The 21,753-nt window shown below is 40.0% G+C and overlaps 1 protein-coding gene across 38 annotated transcripts in view; it reads right to left on the minus strand.

Moving 5' to 3' along the window:
- TCF4 (transcription factor 4) overlaps window positions 1–21,753 on the minus strand; it is a 324,983-nt gene that overhangs the window by 53,389 nt on the left and 249,841 nt on the right. The window lies entirely within an intron of this gene.

The raw sequence follows: 21,753 nt of genomic DNA on the forward strand, positions 1-21,753 counted from the left end.
CATGGAGCCCTGTGTATTTAAGTAAACAAAAGACCAATCTATAAAGAGTGGACTATTTTTATCTCTGCTAGTAAGAGATAAAAGATTGATCTGCTGCAATTAAAAGGTGCCATTTCCCCCCTAATTGGTGGACTAAAGTCTGCTAGGAAAATAGCTCCACATTTAAAGCCAAAGATCTCTATGCCAGAGGTTAGTACAGTTTTCAGGGAAGAAACAAATCAAGATGACGTATTTTATACTTTTATAGTAAAATCAAATGCAATTTCATTTCTATTTTAGAACATTTTGTATATATCACATATTGTACCTTAACTTGCAGGGAGAAGCATCCTGAAGAATTAAGTATAATCTAAAGTGGAAGCCTCTTCACCAATCAGATATTTTCACATCTCTTCTTCCTCCATTTTACTTGTTCTGGCTTCCCAGCTTCCCCACCTCATTGTTCCCCTTCTTATGTTCCCCTCCCTTTCCAGCACCTATCTGACCTCCCCTTCTCTGCTGACCTACCTCCACTGCTTCCCTTGTGTTCTTCTCTGTGTGCAGGCAGCAACAAAGTAAAACTTGCTAAATCCTGATCTGACCTCTGAGGCTGCCAGTGCATCAAATGGAATGGAGTAGGAAAGCAGAACACCACAGAATTGGGGGTTGAGGGAACCAGCACAAAAACCTGAATTTAGAAAGTTCCTCCAACACACATGGTCTTGTAAATCTGATGTGTTTTGTGTGAACCTTAAGCAACAGAGAACCTGAAGATTTCCTGTTAATGAAAGTTTTACAATATACCCTGGAACTCAAAGCCATGAAATGGCAAAAAAGGTTACTGCACCCAATTCAGAGGCAGTGTATAAAGTGGTGTAAATGCGTAGCACTGCACAAGAGGAGTGTGGTATGAAATACAACTAAACACATCCTCCTGTTTCCACTGCAATTTACACCTGCCAAAGTTCAAAGTGGATTCACTTGACTTCCTTGGACTTACTTCTCCACATGTACCATACACCACTTTACACATCACCTCTGAATTTGGTCCAATATGTATGTTTACAAAATGGATTTTATAAAAATGACATAAATATCTCTTTTTTAGTGTGTTTAAAAATAAAACAAAGATATGTTAAAACAAAATGGTCCATGTGTATATTGCTCCACATGTATTCCAGCTTTCCCCCCATCACGATCTCCTTGTCTTGGCTCATCTGCTCATCTGTATATGCTAATAATTATTTCAAACTACATTTCAAAGATGTAGCTTTATTTAAAAAAAGTTAAAGCAGAAGCAACAGATTCACATGAGTCTTCTTTAATAAATACGAAAAGTACTGCATTGTAAATGTGTTATCAAACACTCCTGAGGGAAATGAATATATATATTTACACACACACACACATATATACACACACTCATTTGATTGACCTATTCACTAATTTGTATCTGTGCCTCACTCCATCATTTGCTAACAAGACAAATCACAAAATTACAACATCAAATTTTTAAATGTGGGTGCACAAATTGCAACCACAAAATCCCCCTGCAAAATCCTATTTGTGCACACAAGTTGACCAACTGCTTATGCTGATGGGTTCCTTTTGCCCACAACTCTAGGTTTCGTAGGTGAAACTTCTGGGTAGAATTTTCACTTAGGGCTTGTCTACACGGTGTGGTAATGCACACTAAGAAAATGTGATTTCTAAAGTGCACTAACGTGTAGCTCATTAATTGGTCCATGTAGATCCTGCTGGTGTTCACTGAAGGTTCCTGAGCATTACATTTACGCACACCAGGGAACCTTCAGTGAGCATCAGCAGGATCTTCATGGACCAGTTAATGAGCTACACATTGGTGCCCTTTAGAAATTGCAACCCCATAGTATACATTACCCCACCGGGTAGACAAGCCCTTAGCTGTTTTTGAAAATTTTACCAACTATACTGTGTCCAACACCATGATATGTGCATATAAGTAGCTGAACAAAATAATTAGTATATTATCTCTGAATATGTAAGTATACTATAGATACACATGTGTAGATGAAATATATACATATATACACAGACATGTACGTACACAATATAATTTATACATGCAGTATATACAAATTCATATGTACCCAGGTAGTACATCCTCCTTTATCTGAACCACAGAACAATTCTCTAATTTCTTTAATTCAAAAATAAATTCAGTTCAATTAAACAAGCAGGTTTAGATATTACTGTGTAGACTATAAGTCATGCTCCACTGGACTTTTTAGGCATTTTCGAAAATCATTGTGATTAAAACTGATAGTACATTTAACCTGACCCACTGTGGTGCTGTTAGTAGCATTTAAGTTACTTCTAAAGCTGATCTTTACCATGCTTCCTGGCCTCCAGCTTCAACCACTACTTTATTTGAACACCTGTATTTCTCTTGGTCTTGGCACTAAGTTAGCAGACGCTGTACATCTGCTATTAATTTTGAGATGGTGCATCACAGAAATGCCCTCTGCCAGCCACCTGAGCAACTTGACCATATCTGAATACGTGCCAACATATAATTCTTTCAAATTTGGACCAGATGAAAATTTCCTTTTTTCTGGTTCCATTTGTCCAACTGCAAGTCCATTTGGCAGTTGGCTCCATAACCAGGATTAAGGATGGTACCTATAAGCATCTAACAGATGGAGGGTGAATTTAATCTCTTTCTTGAACCCACAAACAAAACCCGAGTAAAGAGTGAATCGAGGGACTTAATTCATTACCCCAAACCACTGACATGGTGTAGGGTGAGCTTTACAGCCCTTCCATGGCCACTTTTTGCAGGAGACACAATTCCTGTGTAGCATGGCAGTTGGCCCTATATAAACACAGATCATGGCCAGGACTCTGCTTCCCTTTCAAGCCTGCACCAAGCTCCCCTTCGACAGTAGGCTTACATGAAACTCAATTTCAGCCTGACTGCATACAACTAATACTCTAGCTACTACTCTGCTGTGGGCACCCATCATGCTGTTTGGTGACAAACAGACCATTTTACACAGCAAGTACAAAGAGCCATACCAAAAAAAAAAAAAAATATCCAGAATATACTGCCAGAGGACCAAAGATTTCCTAGTTACAAGTAGGATGTTTTTCAAAGGCACAAACTGTAGTTATGTGCTCAACTCCCACTGAAAGTCAATGTGTGTTAGGCACCTGCCATTTATGTATTGGAACATCTCCACCATCGATCTCACATCACTGGACCTTAGACAACATTACAGCATATGTGTCCAAGGAGTCCTTTTGTGTAGGAGATTCCTTCTGAATGATACAATTGGGGAAACATTCTGAAAATAACCAAAATTCATGACATTAGCACTCTAAGCAGATTTAGAGAAAACCATATGCCAGTGTTTCTCAACATGTCTTCACTGGTACATTCAAGCTTTCATGTATCCGAGAAATGTACTTGCTTGGAAAAAATCGCTCATCCAACAGGTATAATAGAAACAGACACGTTTCATCTTTCAGATCTGACATCCCAACATTAACCAGTCTTTAATACGGGAAACTCATCAGGGCAATGATCAGAAATAAACTGGGTCAAAACATTTTTCTTAGCATGGGAAACTGGTGATTTTTCACTTTTCACGGGGTCTGTGCACAAACTATGAGTAAAACTTTGGTAAATGCCAAGCTGGCAACTTCTGCATGTGAAAGTCTGGTTTTGCCAGCTAAGGGGTAAAGGGCACAAAAATACTGAAAGGAGGAGAGGAGGGCAAAAAGATTTGTATGTAGGGAAGTGATGGGAAAATATCCAAAATAAATACTAGCTTACAAAATGTCATGAAACTAGGAAAATGGGTGTGAGTGACAATTGTCAGACAGATTTGTACAGTTTTACAAAGTGAAAGCCACTGGATTTATATAAAGTAACCCAGATTTTGCTGTGCCTGGCTGAATTAGCAGAGTTCAAGATGTTACAGAAAGCTGTCTTTATCTTGTATTTACTGAAAGGGAGCCTGATCCGGCAACATTTACTCAAACAAAACACCTATTATATTGTCAGGCCTTTAAAACACTACTGATTTCCAGCTTTTGCTTTTCATCCTTCAACTTGACAGCATGATACTACTTAAGAGCAAAGATGCATGCTCCCTGACACTAGAAGGTGAAGACAGCTACAGATTTGCTTTTCATTATATCATAGGGACGCAGTATTTTCAACGGGAAAGAAAATGAATGAAGAAGATGACTAACTTGTGTGAATATGGAATATTCTAAGTAGCCTGCATCTCCCCTGCCATTCTTCCATTATCCCTCCCACACAATCATTTTTAAAAATCTCAGAAACCTTGGTATCTTTTTTCAGATTTATCCATCCATAAAAGTTTGCCAGATAAATTTTTCAAATAGCAATCGTTTCTATGTCATTATTTAAAGAGGCACATAAATTATATTGAATAGTTATTGATAAACAAAAATCAGCTCAACAATTCAATCCAAAATTTAGAAAGAAAAACAGGCCTAGCTTGAGTAGAATAGGATGATTGCGGAACTGCAGATGTGTACAGTTCGTTTGCTGAATTCACAGAAAATACATTATAGATTCAAATATTTTAACACGTGACATTCTGAATTCAAAAATGATTTCATGTCATGATGGGAAAGTTCCGAAGAAGGCACTATGTAATGTGACATAATGAAAGAATTATCACATTATGTTAAAGTTTGGAAGCCAGCCTAGAAATTCCAAATGTTCTTTTCTCCTTTAATTTTTTGGGAAACTTACTGCCTTAAGGTTAGTGAAAAGTACTGTACTGAATAGTAAGGCTAGAAAGGGACACTGGATGTTTAGGTGCCACAGTTCAGGAAAGATGTGGAAAATTGTATAAAGTCCAGGGAAGAGCAACAAAAATGATTAAAGGTATAGAAAATATGACCTATGAGGGAAGACTGAAAAAATTGGGTTTGTTTAGTCTGGAAAAGAGAAGACTGAGAGGGGACAGGATAACAGTTTGTTGTTACAAGGAGGAGGGAAAAGAATTGTTCTTCTTAATCTCTGAGCATAGGACAAGAAGCAATGGGCTTAAATTGCAGCAAAAGAGGTTTAGGTTGGACATTAGGAAAAACTTCCTAACTGTCAGGGTAGTTAAGCACTGGAATAAATTGCCTAGGGAGGTTGTGGAATCTCCATCATTGGAGATTTTTAAGAGCAGGTTGGACAAAAACCTGTCAGGGATGGTCTAGAGAATACTTAGTCCTGCCATGAGTGCAGGGGACTGGACTAGATGGCCTCTCGAGGTCCCTTCCAGTCCTATGATTCTATTCATTCCCTCAACTGTAGATAACCTATTATTCTTTTTGAAATAGCAAAAACAAAACTTCTTGATTAATACTAGTGAAATGCAGTGAAATTTCAGATTTGGATCAATAAAAGATGGAGGGGAGCCAACCTGAATTCAATGTATGATAACGGAATGATGGTCTTAGGAAGGGAAGAACTCTGGTGATCACATGACCACTATCATGACGGAAACAAAAATGAATGGAATCTCTAGACTATGTTACAGCAGCTATAATGTTAGTTATTGGTTAATTTATTAATAATAATTACAACAGTAAACTAAATGTTTCAAAATGTTTTCTTTTTTTCACTAAACTGACTCATGTGAGGGACCTAACACATGAAGTCTATTACATTTGAAAGTTTCTTATTCAAATTCTGCTATTACTGATTAGGTGAAAAATGCTAAGTAGGAATTAGGCAAGCTTCCAAAGCCTGGAATATCAGTAGAAAGGTTTATCTGTCTTTTGAAAAGACTGCCTCCTTATGATGAGGGGCTAAGACTGACCATGTAGTGTTGAAATATTGTCACTGCAGACCACTCCAAAGACAAATGGGTACCTGGGGAGAAGTCCATGATATATACAGGATGATGCTATGTAACAAAAACTTCAGTATGGTAGAAGAAAAGAATTGTACAACTGAAGAGTTTACTAGAAAAGAATGGGCAGCCTTGGGAAATACAAAAGTAAGAAAAAGGCCGTTAACTCATATCCTACAACACTATCGTTTAAGGAAGTATACAGTGTGGGCTAATGTCTGAACAGAGATCGGAAGTCAGACATCATGGGTTCTGTACCTGACTCTCTCATTAACTCACTGTGTGACCACAGGCAGGGCCGGTTCTAGGATTTTTGCCGCCCAAAGCAAAAACAATTTTGGTCGCCCCCCCCTTCTTTAATTACCCCACCCCCGGCCCCGCCTCAACTCCGCCCCTTCCCCAAATCCCCAGCCCTGCCTCCTCCCCCCAGGCTCTCAAGCCTAGGAGGGAGGGAGGGGGAGAAGCGGAGCCCGCTCCGCGGCCACTCGGAGTCTCACCCCCTCCCAGGTTTGAGAGCCTGGGAGGGAGAGGGAGGCTCCGAGTGGCTGCGGCGTGGGCGCTGCTTCTCCCCCTCCCTCCCAGGCTCTCAAGTCTGGGAGGGAGGGAGGGGGAGCAGCAGCGCGCGAAACGGCCGCTCGGGATCTCCCCCTCCCTCCCAGGTTTGAGAGCCTGGGAGGGAGGGCGAGTAGTGGCATGCGAATCAGCTGTTTCGCGCGCCGTGGCAGCAGCAGCGGAGGTGAGCTAGGGCGGCCGGGGCACATTTTTAGGGGCGGCATTCTGGCGCCGGCCATGCCGCCCCTAAAAATGTGCCGCCCCAAGCACCAGCTTTTTTACTGGTGCCTAGAGCCGGCCCTGACCACAGGCAAGTGACTTAACCTTCCTATGCCCCGGCATCATCATCTGTAAACAATGGCATAAAAGTACCAGCACATTAGTAAAGTGCTTTGAGATCCCTAAATGAAAGATGTGGTGTAAGTACAAATTACTATACCTTTTACTGTGTTGGATGTTGTCCCCCAAATCCCTGTGCAAGTCCTTTTCATCAGACTGTTTTTGCTGACAGCCAGGAGCAGGTGTTTAGAAACCATGTCTGAGCAGAAATCATAAGGTTTTCAAATACCCCTTCAACCTTGGCCATCATTTTTCCATATAAATTGAACTCCCTCTTTTCCATTCTCAAGCCTTGGTTGTACTATTGCCAGAGAACTCTCATTCTTCTCTCAAACTAAAATACCTCTCAACATTTTATGCTCAGGAGTTGTACAGAGAAAAGCAATCCTTGTTTCCCAGTTGAGGCTGAGGGCTTCCCCTCCATGATGCCATGGCAATGATAACTCTGGCGTCAACACAAGGCAAAACACAGCAAGCCATCAGTCTGGCCTTCATATAGGATGATAAATTAAACAAAATATATTGCTTTGCATGCCAAGCTCAAACGTGAAGTGCAAGCTGTAAAATACAGTATTGATTTAAGGCTGCATATTTCTGGATACAGTGAAATCCACTTCAAATACACCTCTACCTTGATATAACGCTGTTCTCGGGAGCCAAAAAATCTTACCGCGTTATAGGTGAAACCGCGTTATATTGAACTTGCTTTGATCCACCGGAGTGCGCAGCCCCACCCCCCCGGAGCACTGCTTTACCGCGTTATATCCGAATTCGTGTTATATCGGGTAGTGTTATATCAAGCGTTTTCAAATGTTTCCTGATATAAGGAAACATTTGAAAACAAAATAACCTATCAGTCTACAGATCCTAATACATGGTGAAACTCCCTTAAAATTAAGATTTCAAAAGAGAACATTTATTAAATTATAAGAACCTTACTAAATGGCATAATGTAATGGCTATCAGGACTGTCAAAAAGAATAAGCCTACTCATCGAAATGATCTCGGCTGCCCTAGCAGATGTCAGCCTCATACAGAAAGAAAAACTCTCTTAAGCAAATACCTGAGAAAGTAATAAACATCCACTGCAGAAGTTTCTCTCTGCAGGAGAGCCCCTCTTCTTGTAAAATTCCCCTTTGACAGATCTCCACTTTTTATGATGGCTATTGGTTTTGGATATGGTACAGACTGATCTCCAAAATAAGTACTGGATAAAGAATTTGACCATCATTTTCTGCATGAGTTGCTGTAACTGGCCGCTCAGGTCTCATTCCCCATCCCTGTGATTTGCATTTTGGATGCAGTTAAACTTTTTTAGTCAGGGCTGTCTGTTTTCAGTTCGTCTGAATGAGGTTGTGCACAGCACTATTTTCAAACAAGACTCCTCATTAACTTTTCAGCCTATTTGAATTCCTAATTTTTGGTGGAAGACTTAAAATAAATAGCGATATGAAAAGGCACACAATGAGCACTGCACTTCTGTGGGGTGGCAACACAAGGAAAGCTGGCTTGGAAGCACAATCAACACATAAATGTTGTAAAGCAAAACACTTTAATCAGCAACATTAAAAAGTCACTATTTCTTCCTATATAATCACTTTGCCTTCTTTTCCCCACTCTGCTAGTCCTTCCCTAGGCACACTTACATATACAATCCCTGCTGAGCAGCAGTAATGAGGAGATAGTTTCTGGGTACCCCCTACTGTCTCTAGTTCAGTAAAGCTAAGATTCACCCATACTGGGTAGATGAGTCAGCTCTAGCATCGCCCCTCCAAAAGGAAACAAACACGCATTTCATTAGCCCCTTTATTCATTCTCCCTAGCGCTGCCTATTTTGCTAATGTAGGGACAACTTTCCCTGACTTTTAGTTAAAATCATTTTGTCCTTTTCCACATGTTATGAGCAGATTCTCCATTTTCTGGACTGACCTATTCTAGGTTTCCAGCAGAAGGAAGCTTTTTTAAATCACAGGTCCCTAATTTGGGCCACATGTTGCTGCTGGTTATTTGGAGGGAGTGGGGGAGGAGTGAGATGATGAAAAGACCAGCTCCACAACTGAAGCGCATTACCAGCCCAGAGTGGAAAGGGCCGGAAGGAAAACCCACCCACCTCACCCTGCGTTTATTCTATCAACCTGCAATTGCAGCAATCAAAACCAGATGTCGGCTCTTCCAGATCTTTCTCACAGGACAAACATGCAAAAGGCCTAGGGCTTGGCGTTGCCATCGAATAAAGTAATTGATACCATATGAGCCACAAAATAGAAAAGCACATGCAAACCACCCCACCCCCATGAGAGGTATGAAATTGCAGGTCCCGCTGAGCCGTTAAGTGCACGGTGCACCATGAAAAACAAGTGTACATAGCTACGGTAACCACCTGTAAGTCACAACGCCGAAAAGGGCTTGCTGGCAAAAGTAAAGCCCTGGGGGCTAACAGGAGGTTAAAGGTTGCCCAGGGTTAATGAAGAAGGTTGTTGAGCATGGCAGAAAATGAATGCAGGTGCGAATCTGATCACAAAAGCGAGGATGGTCTCTGCCTCACATTTTGCACCACATTCTTTAATTAACATGAGTTCTCCTGCAACCTTCTGCTGAGTACCAAAAAAAGTTATATCTAGACTGTACGTTTTAAACAGGTTCACTTCTCACCATTGTCTATGCTCCTGCTGGTGACAATAATAACAGAAACAATAACCCTCATCATAAACTTATTAAAAGGAGAATTATTGCAGTGCCCTAGCCATGATGCTCTGAAATCTCTTCTGCTAAAGCTTTCTAGATGTGTCACTGTTTTCTACCAACAAACTGACTGGGATTGTCCAAGCAACTGCTGTTTTGATGTGGAACTCTTGCCTGTATAATGATTGTGAGCATCCAGTAAATTTCTCAGATTCCTTTGACTTCAACAAAATTAGCAGTATAGCATGCGGCTGTGAATGGTGTTGGGTCATTTTTGTTGTTGTTTTGTTTTTTGTTGCACTAATGTGACCGAGCAGAAATTTGTAGAGACTGGTGTAGATTCAAAAAAGTTCCTGCAAAGTGCCAGTTTTATAAACCACAGCTCATTCTGAGGTGAAACATAAAGATCTGGACCAAACCACCCAACTGCTGAGCAGTGTTTCTTCCCATTGCACCACCAGTCACTTCTACACAAACAACTGTCTTATTTGAAACATACACTAAACATTAACTGTCTAACTTTTTTTTCTTATCCCACCCTATCCGATACTCTAGCTCCACAGATCCAGTGGAGTTAAAACATTTTCCAGATGGAACTATTTAATACTACACATCTTGTGAATGGCCTAAGTTTAAAAAGGGTCAATAAATTTTTTTTTTAAATTACATTAGGTCATCCCTATGCTGTAATATACATTTTAAAAAAAGAAACAACAACGTAAATGGACTGGATAGTTTCTATTCAGACTGATTTCTTTCTGCCATTTCTCTATACTGTCATACTTTCCCAAATTACAGTACAACCAAAGCAGTATATGTACAAATACCATCATCCTCTGTCGTTACTATGGAGGCTTGGAAATTGCAGATACACTTTAACAACTCATTCTGCAGTTTCCTCCATTGCTCCACCGTTCCCCAGCTTTGACAGACCCAACTGGCAGGCTGTACCCTTCTCCCTAATGTGAAATAAGTGCTCCTGGAAAATAAGATTATCAGAAGGCGTAGTTTCCCAAATGGTCCAATCAGCTTGGAGTTGCTTCTAGAGGAAGAAAATCGAGAAGGATGAGAGAGAACAGTGAGAAAAAGAGGATGAAGAAAAGGCAAGGCAATGAATTGTGAGAAAAAAAACAGAAGAAGGGAGAACAAACCAGGTTAAGAGAATGAAGGAAAGGGGAAAATGAGGCAGAAAGGAAAAGAGAGAATAATGGGAGGACAAAGCTTAGAGGTAAAAATGGGATTGCAAAATAAGGAGGAGAACAAATACCAAAGTGATGTTCATAGTATACGAATCAAAACAGGTGTGAAGGCAATGAGGGAACAAATTAGAGAAGGGGCAAACCAGGGAGGGAAAGAAGGAATCTCAGAATTCTCACCATCACCAGCAATGAAACCTACAAACAGGCGGCACCACAGAACAAAATTCATATAGATGGAGAGGAGAAACTCCATGTCAACCAAATGAAATGGTACTTGGAGACTGAATTAGGTTTTGTTGAAGCCTGTTGCTGAGAGAGGGATAGGATGGTAACAGCCTTTGGCTGGTGGTTTGAGTGATCATGTCTGCATAGCCTCCCACCAAAATTGTGCTTGTTCCCCATCTTCAGAGTAACTGGGATCTTGGGAGAGAAGGAAGGAGGAAGAAATGGCAGATGTGAGTCTGATACGTTATTTTTACCTCCCTGGGAAAGGTTAGGGCACTATCCCTGAGAGAACTCACATTAGACGTCAGGGGCTTAATTCTACTATTTTTACACTCATGTAAATTGGGAGTAACTCCACTAACCCCAACAGAGTTAATCCTGTGTAAAATAGCAGGATTTGCCCAAGAAATGCTATTAGCCTCAGATGTCAGATGCTGGCAACACTTCCAGCATCAGGTACTGGTCATGCTTCTTGAAGACACTAAAATTGCTGTTATTGTCTAATACTGAAAGCATCTGGGGAGGAGAGATGGGAGGAAGAGAAAAGCCAGAACACAGAAAACAAAATAGAGGCAGCAGAGAAACAAGCAAAGACCATGATTCCCACCAAAACCAGGCCTCTGTCAGTCAGACAAGAGTTACTGCCTCCACAAAAGCCAATTTAGATATTGGGAAGTGGCAAGAGTGAAGGAAATGGCTGAATTAACACATGACCTTACGGTGTAACCCTTATTTTTAACATTGTGACCCTCATTTTTGGTTACTGAAAAGGAAGTGTCCTAGCTATGGCGTGTTTCGGAAAAGGATCCTGAGGGAGCATGGATCAGGAAGAGCACACGTGGGAAGGCAACAGAGATATGGAAAGGAAAGCCAAAAAGTAAAGTAAAGCAAAAGGGAAGCCAAGAAATACAGAGGAGAGGAACAAGGAGGAAAGAGATGGACAAAGGCAGGGAGTGGAATGCAACAGTGCATGAAAGAGTGGAGAGAAAGATGTAACAAGTGAGAGAAATTAGGGGTCGATCCGGAGAGATGATGAGCGTCCTGCAATTCCAATTATTTCAATAGCAGTTATAGGTGCTCAGCAACTCAGCATCAAACCGTAAGTGAAGGAATAAATGAGTAGGCAAAGGAAAAAGAATGGGAGATAGAAATAAAAGTGATGACGAAAAGAACAAAGGTGCCATCTGCAGAGATTCAGGGGTGGTTGTCACACGTAAATTCTAATTCACATTTAATTTAAATTAGCACATCCCCAAGCCTTTTAAAAAAGAAGTTCCCAGCAGAAGTAGAGAAAAGGAAGATGAGCATTTCATTTATTTTACTTCATTTCAGTATCAACTTCATAGCTTTTTTTCCCCACCTGATTTATTGAGAACCATTTTGTGTTTCTTATTTTCTACAGTCTCTTTACAAATGCATGCAAAGACAGCGAATGTATCAGACATCTGACCATATTTTCCTCCCAAATCTCTCTGAAAGAAATGAGCCTTAATCCTGCAATTTTCCAGTGGCACTGGTCATTATCTACCTAGCACAGCATGATCAAGTGGCCTGAAGAATATACAACTCGTAAATTAGAGCTTATCTATTTGCCTAAAAAAAATCCCAAGAAATTCCTGCAAATCATGTTTTATGTCCTCTAAACATCAGAGGACCAGATTCTTAGCTACTGTAAATCAGCAAACTTCCATTGACGTCAATGGCCCAAAGAATATAAACTAATGATAAAACAATGGAACTGACGTGCTTGAACCCAAAGAACTGACTAGAGATGTATGGCTATTCAGCCTTAGTTTACTCTGGCTTCCACAGACATCAGTGTAAAAGCTCCTAGGCAGGAGAAGGTCCACCAGTGGAGGAGGCAGTGGCAGTATGAAGCAGCCCAAATCTCTCAGATACGAGGATGGCTAGAGGAGACCAGCATGGCCCAAAAGTGGGAATGCTGGTTAGGAGAGGGGTGAAGTCAGGGTATGTGCTGAATTAGCTAAAGCGCTCAGCAGCATCCATTAGTGAGACTCCTATAGACACCTAACTTTTTACTCAGGCTATGTACAAACTTCAGCTTACGTTGGTATAAATTGTATCAGTTGGGGGAGTGAATAAACTATCCCCCTAAGCGACGTAAAGTTACGCCAACCTCAGCGCGGGGTGGACAGTGCTATTTTCGTGGCAGAGCTTCTCCCACTGACAGCTACCACCGCTCATGGGGGCTGGAGTAATTAAGTCGACGGGAAAGCTCTCTCCTGTTGGTTTAGACTCTACAGTGGCGCAGCTGCAACAGTGCAGCTATGCGGCTGTAAGCTCTGTAGCCTAGCCATTGCCTACGACTCCTATCCTGCAATCAGATCCACATAGGGAGACCTCTGTACACATGCAGAGCCCCACTAACTTTAATGGATCTCCACAGGCTCAGTGTTCTGCCTTCCCCTGTGATAATCCCCACTTGTGTGCAGGAAGATTTACATTGATACCTCCCTGCAGAGGTTTCAATGGCTCTGTAAACATAAGTTTTAAGATGAGTTTCAGTTCAGCTCTCAGCCTTGAACCAGACGACTAGAGTTTATGGCAGCAACTGACGATGGTAAGTTCCAAAGGTGAACACAGATGGTCCAAATTGGAGTACCAGATCCAATCCCTTCCACCTGATTTTTGGGGAGGTCTGGATTCTGATCCAAACTCAGCATCTCAGGCCTGTCTCAAGTAACGAATTGTGAATTGTACACTCGGTAGAAATGTCTTCATCTCCATGGAACAGAAGGGAAACAGGGTGACAGCAGTTTCAGGTGCCGAGACACAATAAAAACAATGAGGAAAGAAAATGTTTGCTTTTTATGTCAGCTGAGATGTCAGTACCCATTAATAAATCTATCTGCTAAATCTACTCTTATTCATGTGGGACATCACCAAGTTAAAGTAAAATAAATTATCTTTAATTAAATGGAATTGTCGTCTTCCTCCCGCTATCATCCCCAATTATTACATCCTAATCAGCCCTTTTGGGAGAAGGCATGAGAGAAGGCTGAAAAGCACATTTACTATAAACAATTTTTCTCTCTGTCAAGAGATGGAAATTTTATTTTAATTATTGTTTAGGACTATGACTTTCAGCCAGTTTTTGATGAAAGGGATTAAAAGTTTAAAATGCCATCATTCAAAGAGAGAAAGCAAATCTGCTCATGTCATCACCCCAATGAAATTTCCTTAGTCCTTCCTACAATTAAAGCCCAGAGCAGGGCAGAGGCAGTTAGGAAATATGCAAGTCATTTGTTTAAACCTCTTTATTATTATTTCCAGCAGGAAATTTGCATTATAAAATATTTTGACCGAAAAGACAAGGTAAATGCATTAGGGAATGTGAGCTAGTGGTTAGAATGGAGAAATGGGAACATGAGTGTTTGGATTCTACTCCCAGCTCAGTTACTAAGTGAATATATGACCTTGGGCAAGTCATGTCTATGTTTACCTATCTAAAAGGGGATTAATACTTACAATGGGTATGGTAATTACTTTGCAGGGGCATTGTGAATAAAGTTGAGCTCAATGTATACAACAAAACCTCAAACTACATGAAACTCATCAGGCTTGGGGATTAATTAAACTTGAAACTCAGACCAGGGCCCCTATCCTGCAATAAGGTTCTCAAAGGTAGACGGATTTGGGCATGTGGAGCACCTTGCAGGATCAGAACCTAGCTTTGGGAAAAGGTTTTGATATTTTGAGCTAATCTGGAAGGAATACGTTTTGAGAAAATCTGGACTGATTAATGGTTCTGTGTCAAAACCACGTGGAATCTGCATAGTGTTAATGCAAACGTACAGGAAACTCAGCAGTTTTAACTGGGTTTCGCTTTCAGATTTTGGGTCATTTGAATTTGACTCAAAGTGAAACTGTCGTGTGAACGAAGGCAGATCGAAATTGAACAAAAAGCTTCTGCAACCCCCAACAGTCAATACACTGAGTTCCACACCGCTGTAGTAGTAAGGATTCGTTTGTTACTGTTTAAAAATCAAACTCTACAGATCTGATTTTCAAACATGCACACACACTGTTTTGTTTGACCCATTATCATGACTACATGTAATTCAAGTAATTGTGCACACAACTATGCCATCTATGCATCTAAGTGGTCATTTGTCTGCAAAAATACCTGATTTAGGTCTGCAAGCACTGTAACTATGCACACAAATTAGGCACACAAAACAGCACATGCACATATTTGAAAATGGACCTTATAAGTCTGAATTAATATTAGAATGTTCTAACACAGCAGAATCTGGAACTTTGATTTAAACAGAAGTTTTAATATTGGCTAGGATTAGGTTTTAAAAGCTAGCAATGTTAACACTAAGAGCATATGCATATAATGCACATATATAGAAGACCATACCCCTGAAAAATTAAAAGGGACTATTAGAGGTGCGTTAAATTTTTCAGAGCAATAGTTTACTCACCAAAGGGGGGAAAAACTGTTTTGGGGTGACTGAAACCATTTGCAAATTCAAGTTGAATTTGTCAAATGGTTTCAGCCAAAAAAGAATTTTTTGAGGTAAGTTCACAAGGGAACGTATATGCCATTCACAAAACCACCAAAGGAGGAGGAGATGGTCTCCAGTAGCCCAGTGCTTAGGGCTGAACTGCAGGAAACCCAGATTCAAATCCCAACTCTGGAGCAGGAACATAAAATCTAGGTCTTCTCTCCTATAGGGTCAATGCCTCAAGAATTAGGATAGGCTCTTCTGAGGGGGGAAATGCTCCTGTTGAAGCTGTTTCCCAGTATATAAGTAATTAAATAGTCATTGTAGTGGGGACTGGAACCCAGGTGAGTGCCCCAACAGCTGGGCTCTGGAGTTATTCTATCCCTGGCTCAATGACTATTCAAGTATTTTACACAAAGTGGAACAGTTTAAACAAGAGAGATTAGGGACTTGTCTACAAAGTCCAGACTACAGGGGTGTGATTTGTAGAGTACTGCATTCTAAACTATTGTGTTCTAACTTCCCCATGCAGATTCTGCTTATGTTTAATGTGAACCAATTACTTTTTAGTTCTCACCAGCAGGATCTAAGCAGGGCAATGAGAGCACATTTTAGAGCTCTACAGATCATACCCTGTAGTATGGACTGTGGCACCGTGTAGACAAACCCCTCCCAAGTAGCTATTAGGGCACTGTCCTGGGGGGAGTGGGGGAAGACCTGGTTTCAAGTCCCTGCTTTGATGATTATTTATACAAAGTGGAAAAGCTTCAGCAAGGGCACTTGAGACAGCCCAACAACAGAATAGCTTAGATCCTGCTGGTTAGGGGACCTCCCTGGGAGGAAGGAGATCTGAGCTGGAGAGGGGGTTCACACCTGAGTGCCATAACCACTAGGCTATTGGATGTAAGGGGTGCACAGGCTGCACTTCCTCCAGTGGCGTTGTGACTAATCTAGTCCAGGGGTTCTCAAACTTCATTGCACCATGACCCCCTTTCTGACAATAAAAACTACTACACGATGGGGGGATGAGGGAGACCGAAGCCTAAGCCTGCCCCAGTCCCACGGCCCCAGGTGGGGGGGCTAAAGCCGCAACCTCATCACCCTGGGTGGGGGGCCTGCAACCTGATCCCCATCACCCATGGCCGAAGTCCTTGGCTTCAGCCATGGATAGTGGGGCTTGGGCTTCGGCCCCGGGCCCAGCAAGTCTAAATCAGCTAAAAATGTTTCAATTTTTTAGAACTGCCAGTGAAACAAAAAAAATGCATTATTCACACAGATATAGTCACTATATCTCCCATAACTTTCTTACAATGTTAGAGGTTCCAGCCCACAAGATTTTCTCGAAGAATTATAACAGTGGCTCAGATTTTATAAAAATATGAACATTTTACCCCCAAAAATGATTTAAAGAAAAACACATATTAAAATAATATATTTTGAGGGGAAAATTACTTCACCTGTGTCATTAATGACAATTTAGATGATTAAAACTGAAAGTAGTTTGAAAATCTAATTTACATTTCATTCTTAAAACAGTTTATCATTTTCCTTTTCAGTTTGGTTGGTTCCTTTTAACAATGAATGGGCAATTTCATTATTTTTTCTAATCAATATCACTTCTGCCAGTTTCACCTTTATGCTGTGATAGCTGGGTTGCAAGCACAGCAGAGCAATGTTGAAAACCAGAACAACAAACTGTACTTATTAATTTTTTTATGTCCACTGATCATTTGAACCTTGTATATTTTGGGCATAACGTGATCTAACAGGGTCCCTTTAAAAAGACCCCTTATTAAAATGATAACATAAGCAAAAGTCACAAATGCTGTCATATCATCTCAGCTTATTACAAAACAAAATCAGCAATAGTTTTCATTAAGAGTACAGTTGTGCGTTACATGTCATTGTACTAAACATTTTAAGCACATTTTGGAATGAGTCAGCTCTGAGCCTGAGGAGTGCTCTCTCAGCCTGAGCCTGGTAAGTGCTAGGGGCCTGATGAGTCATCCATCAGCCTGCTTACCTGAGGGCTTCATGTCAATCAACCAGAGCTCACCCTATCCTCAGGTGAATGTCTCACAAGGTGACCCCAAGGCCAGAGATATAGGCTCCCAACTTGAGCAACCACTCTAGTCTGCTCAGTGTGGCAATCTTGTTGGGAGTATCCCCTGCTTCTCAGTGGTTTTGACAGCCTGCTCCAGCCTCAGCCTGTTCCTATTCCAGCCTTGTTCTGACCCTGCTCTTGGTTCCTGATTCCTGCCCTGACCCCTGGCTCTGGTCCCGGCCTAACTGCTGCAGCTGAAACCACTAAGCCTACCCATCCACTTCTCAGGTTCTGACACTGCCTCTTTTTGCTCCTGCCTGATGTTTGTTTGCGTGTTGATTATGATGCTACTGAAAACATTTTGAACTGCAGGCCGAAAATAAAACAAAATTTATTGCAGAGAAAAATAAAATCTAATACCAGAGAAGAACTTTAGTTTCTGACTAGAAATGGGGCCAGGGCAGTTACTGCATTCTGATTAATTAATGCAACATTTTTATAAAAGTGCATGCTTTTTAGGGGGCAGCACTGTTTTCATTTAACACAGCTTTGAATTGCCGCCAACAGAAGTAAAAAAAAAATTAAAAAAAAAAAATTAAAAAAATGCAGTTATATGAGCCTGCTGACTTCTTATAAAAGAACCAGTTTTGAACTTGTTTACACTACTGATTCCAAATGAATTCAAGATGGTGGCTAGTTAAAGAAAGAAAGACCATGCCAGGGATTTTGATCAAAGAACTTCAATTCAACAACGTTCAGTTTTAATTGACCACTAATTAAGCTACATTAGCCCCCAAAAAAGTCTATATCACTTCTCAGTAATGAAGAAAAGAATTCATTTAACCCTGTGCCAGTCTCCCTTTAGCAAGCTTAGAGGAAAGCAGCCATTCAAATATCAGTGTTAAACCAGGTCCAACATTAATATGCCAAAAGTGTTCACCAAAATCATGTGAGAGGATGGTTAACTTTTCCATGTTGCTTTGATTTTTCATCTGGTGAAGTCACCTTGCAGATATAATTGTCTCTCTCTGAAGGACAATAAACTATCCTATTGGATTAGAAAGGGTTGCTTTAAAAAAGTGGCTTTCATATGTGGCATTACACCAAGAAGATTTCTAAATTTCCAGTCTTCTTGACAAAAACAGAACAGATACAAAATCAGGAAAATTTCCGAAGACTTGGAACTCTCATTCTGGGGAAAGCGAGAGAAAAAATGGAACAAAATACTGCAGCAACTCAACAAAAAAAAAAAAATAGCCCTCTATAATTAAGACAAAAACAAAAATGTGACATCTCCATGAAGATTCCAAATGATCAGAAAATACTAATGGGAAATTGTGCCGATGTATATATATTATGGCCATTCAACATAGAAGAGCTGATTATTCATGCATGATTCTGATACAAGTATGCAATAGGAAATCACCACCACACCAGATGAAAAGTCCATTGCAAAACGTCTGCTTTGAAATGCACAGAATAAGAAAAAATTGTTTTGCAATTTAGTGTTTATATTTTTATGAAGTATGCAGCATCAATTAACAAACTCAAGGAACCAAATGCTCTGTAGCTTTAGTCTGCTTAGAGCACAAAATTGAAAAGAAAAAAAAAAGAATGTGTGTGTGTGTGTGTGTGTGTGTGCAGGAGAAGGAAAGAGAATAAGGATTAAAAAAATTTAATAGTTCACAGTGTTCCTACTTTATATATATATAATACATTTTTATATATAATATAAAGCATTTTGCACTATGCAGTGAACAACACTGTAGATTTACAACTCCATAAGGTCACAGCACTCTTTGATGAGGGCTATACTTGTGGCCTCAATACGCATTACATTTTATCCTAATGATTTCTGGCAACCAACTACTGCATTTCATACAATAGAATTTAATGAATACCATATCTTTTTTTAACATTCTGCCAATGCTCATTAAAATGCACTTGTTTTTCCAATGCAATAGCTAGCTATATGAAACCAAAATATTAATGCAAATTGCCATTTCTAAGTTTAAAGCAGTATTTGCATAACAGGAACCAAACACGGTGCAAGCTGAAAGAGAGCACACAACACAAATGCCTCTTAACACCATAATTATTACAGGGAAAAAAATGATGGTTTGTGCACACCATCGTGAGCCCAAGGATAAAGCATCTGCCAGTTTGCGACACTGTTAGCTCCCGATGCTCACAATGTTCAGTCTTACCAAAAATCTGCACTCAGTTGAGCTGATGAACAAGATAGGTATAGAATGCAAGCTCAGGCTTTAAAAATGTAAGCATTTATGCAAATAGGACTATATTAACTAAAAATTACAAGATGCATTTGAATACATGACTGCCACCAGCAATGAATGATTAGCTTGTTAGTAAAGAGCCACAGGCCAAACCAAAGGTATTCTAGTCTAATAAAGTAGTTGTTAGTGGGAGTAATAAGTAACTTGGAGTAAACACTATTATGAACCAACTTCATACTTAGATACAACAATACTTTTAAAACTGTGTCTCCAGCACATCTGTGAAGGAGCTGTTTAGAAAACAAGTTACTCCCTAGGTACTAGCAAATGGGTATCACCAGATTAAAAGATGTCTCTTCTGAAATACCAAATATTGAAATAAATCTGTATATAGAGGATGCATACTATTTAATTAGTAAATAAACACAATGAAGAATACTCGCATCTACAATTGCTAAATTTTAATTAAAAACCAAAACCAAAACCCAAAACACTGCATATAATACTTTATCTATAGTAAATGAAAGAATGAAAATCATTCAATATAACCTATTCTACTTGTCTTTCTTAAAGAAGTTCTTTCTGACACCTCCATCACAGTGGTAGTGGAGCTTTCTTTGTGCGCTAAAGCTAAAATGATTTGGAAAAAATAAATATCTCTAATCACAGATTAAGGCTCTAGTCCTGCAGCTCTTACTAATGTGATATCCATGGTCCCATTGGCATTAATAGGATATGAGCATAAGTATTTGTAGGATCAGGCCCCAAGTGAGTAAAGACTGAAGAAGTGAGCTTAAAGGGCCTGCTCCTGCTCCCACTGAAGCAAATGTTAAAACTCCCATTGATTTCAGTAATGAATGATCAAGCCCTACGAGAAATTCACCACAGTGTAGATGGCACACAAAAGGCCTTAAAATATATAATTCCTCATATTAAGGGTTTATGTTGTGTACAGGGCCTCTGCATTGAGGGGAATTACATCCTACATAGTTTTTTAAACTAACTTAAGGAATATATTTATAAAAAAAGAGAGGCTTTTATGGCTGAATGGAGCATTTTGACAAGTGAGCAATATAAACAAACATGAGTCTGAATATTAAAACCCACAATTTTTCTGGAGTATCATTATGGGTCAAAATTTTCAAAACCAAGGCCCTAAGTTGTTCTCATATCCACATTGATAAATACACACATTAAAATCGGTATTTTAGTCTTGCTTTTTACTGGTGTGGGTAATACCCTCAGATTCCATTTCAGCAAACAGTTATGCACATGCTTAACTTTAAGCATGTGAGTATTACCACCATTATGAGTGTGTATATATTTGCAGGATCCCAGCCTATAGGTTACTGAATAGGAGTTTTAAAAATTAATTGCCTTCCTTTCTCTTGTAAATGTAGTTTCGAACGAACAAAGAAAGAAAGAAATGGGACTTCATAGAAGTGTGTTGTGTGACTGTGTGCATCTATGGACCTAAGCTTGAGTCAGTACTACACCACAGTCACATATTAACATTCATACTATTTAAATACAAGGTAAAGATATTTAGAAATGCAGATTACTGATTCCGTAGACCCTAAGATATCATTTGGAACCATTCCAAACTACTGTGGAAATAAATAGTCAATACATTTCAAAAACACTTTTTAACTTGACAGACAATAACAGCTCCTTGAGGCCTACTGCAATCTATTGTGTAAGTAAGAATTTAGACTGTTTTTAAAAGAGTACATTTATTCTTGTGGTAGATCCATGCACTGCTTGCTTCTGGCATGGAATTATTTTAATGGACCCTGAGCCAGCCATGAGAGCAGCAGTGCTGCTGTTATCAGGACCTGCCTACTCTTCCCACTTGATGGAGCATGTGCCACTAAACTGTTACTGTCATGGCCACCTCAGGGAGCACGCACAGAGTTCCCAGCTTAGCAGCAGGAAGATCTGACTAGCATTGACATACTTTGCTCTTATGTATTCCTTCTTTTTTAGACGATGGTAAAATTCCTATGAAAAAATTAGATAGTGCTATAAATAAAGTACCAAAAGCATTTACCATACCATGGATTAATAGCTCACCAAATTAAGGCATTGGTCCAGATCTTTTGAAGATCTGCATATGTAACCTCAAAATATTGGCATATCTCTGTGTGCAATCAG

This window comes from Chrysemys picta, chromosome 6, assembly GCF_011386835.1.
Source record: "Chrysemys picta bellii isolate R12L10 chromosome 6, ASM1138683v2, whole genome shotgun sequence".
Taxonomy (NCBI): Eukaryota; Metazoa; Chordata; order Testudines; family Emydidae; genus Chrysemys; species Chrysemys picta.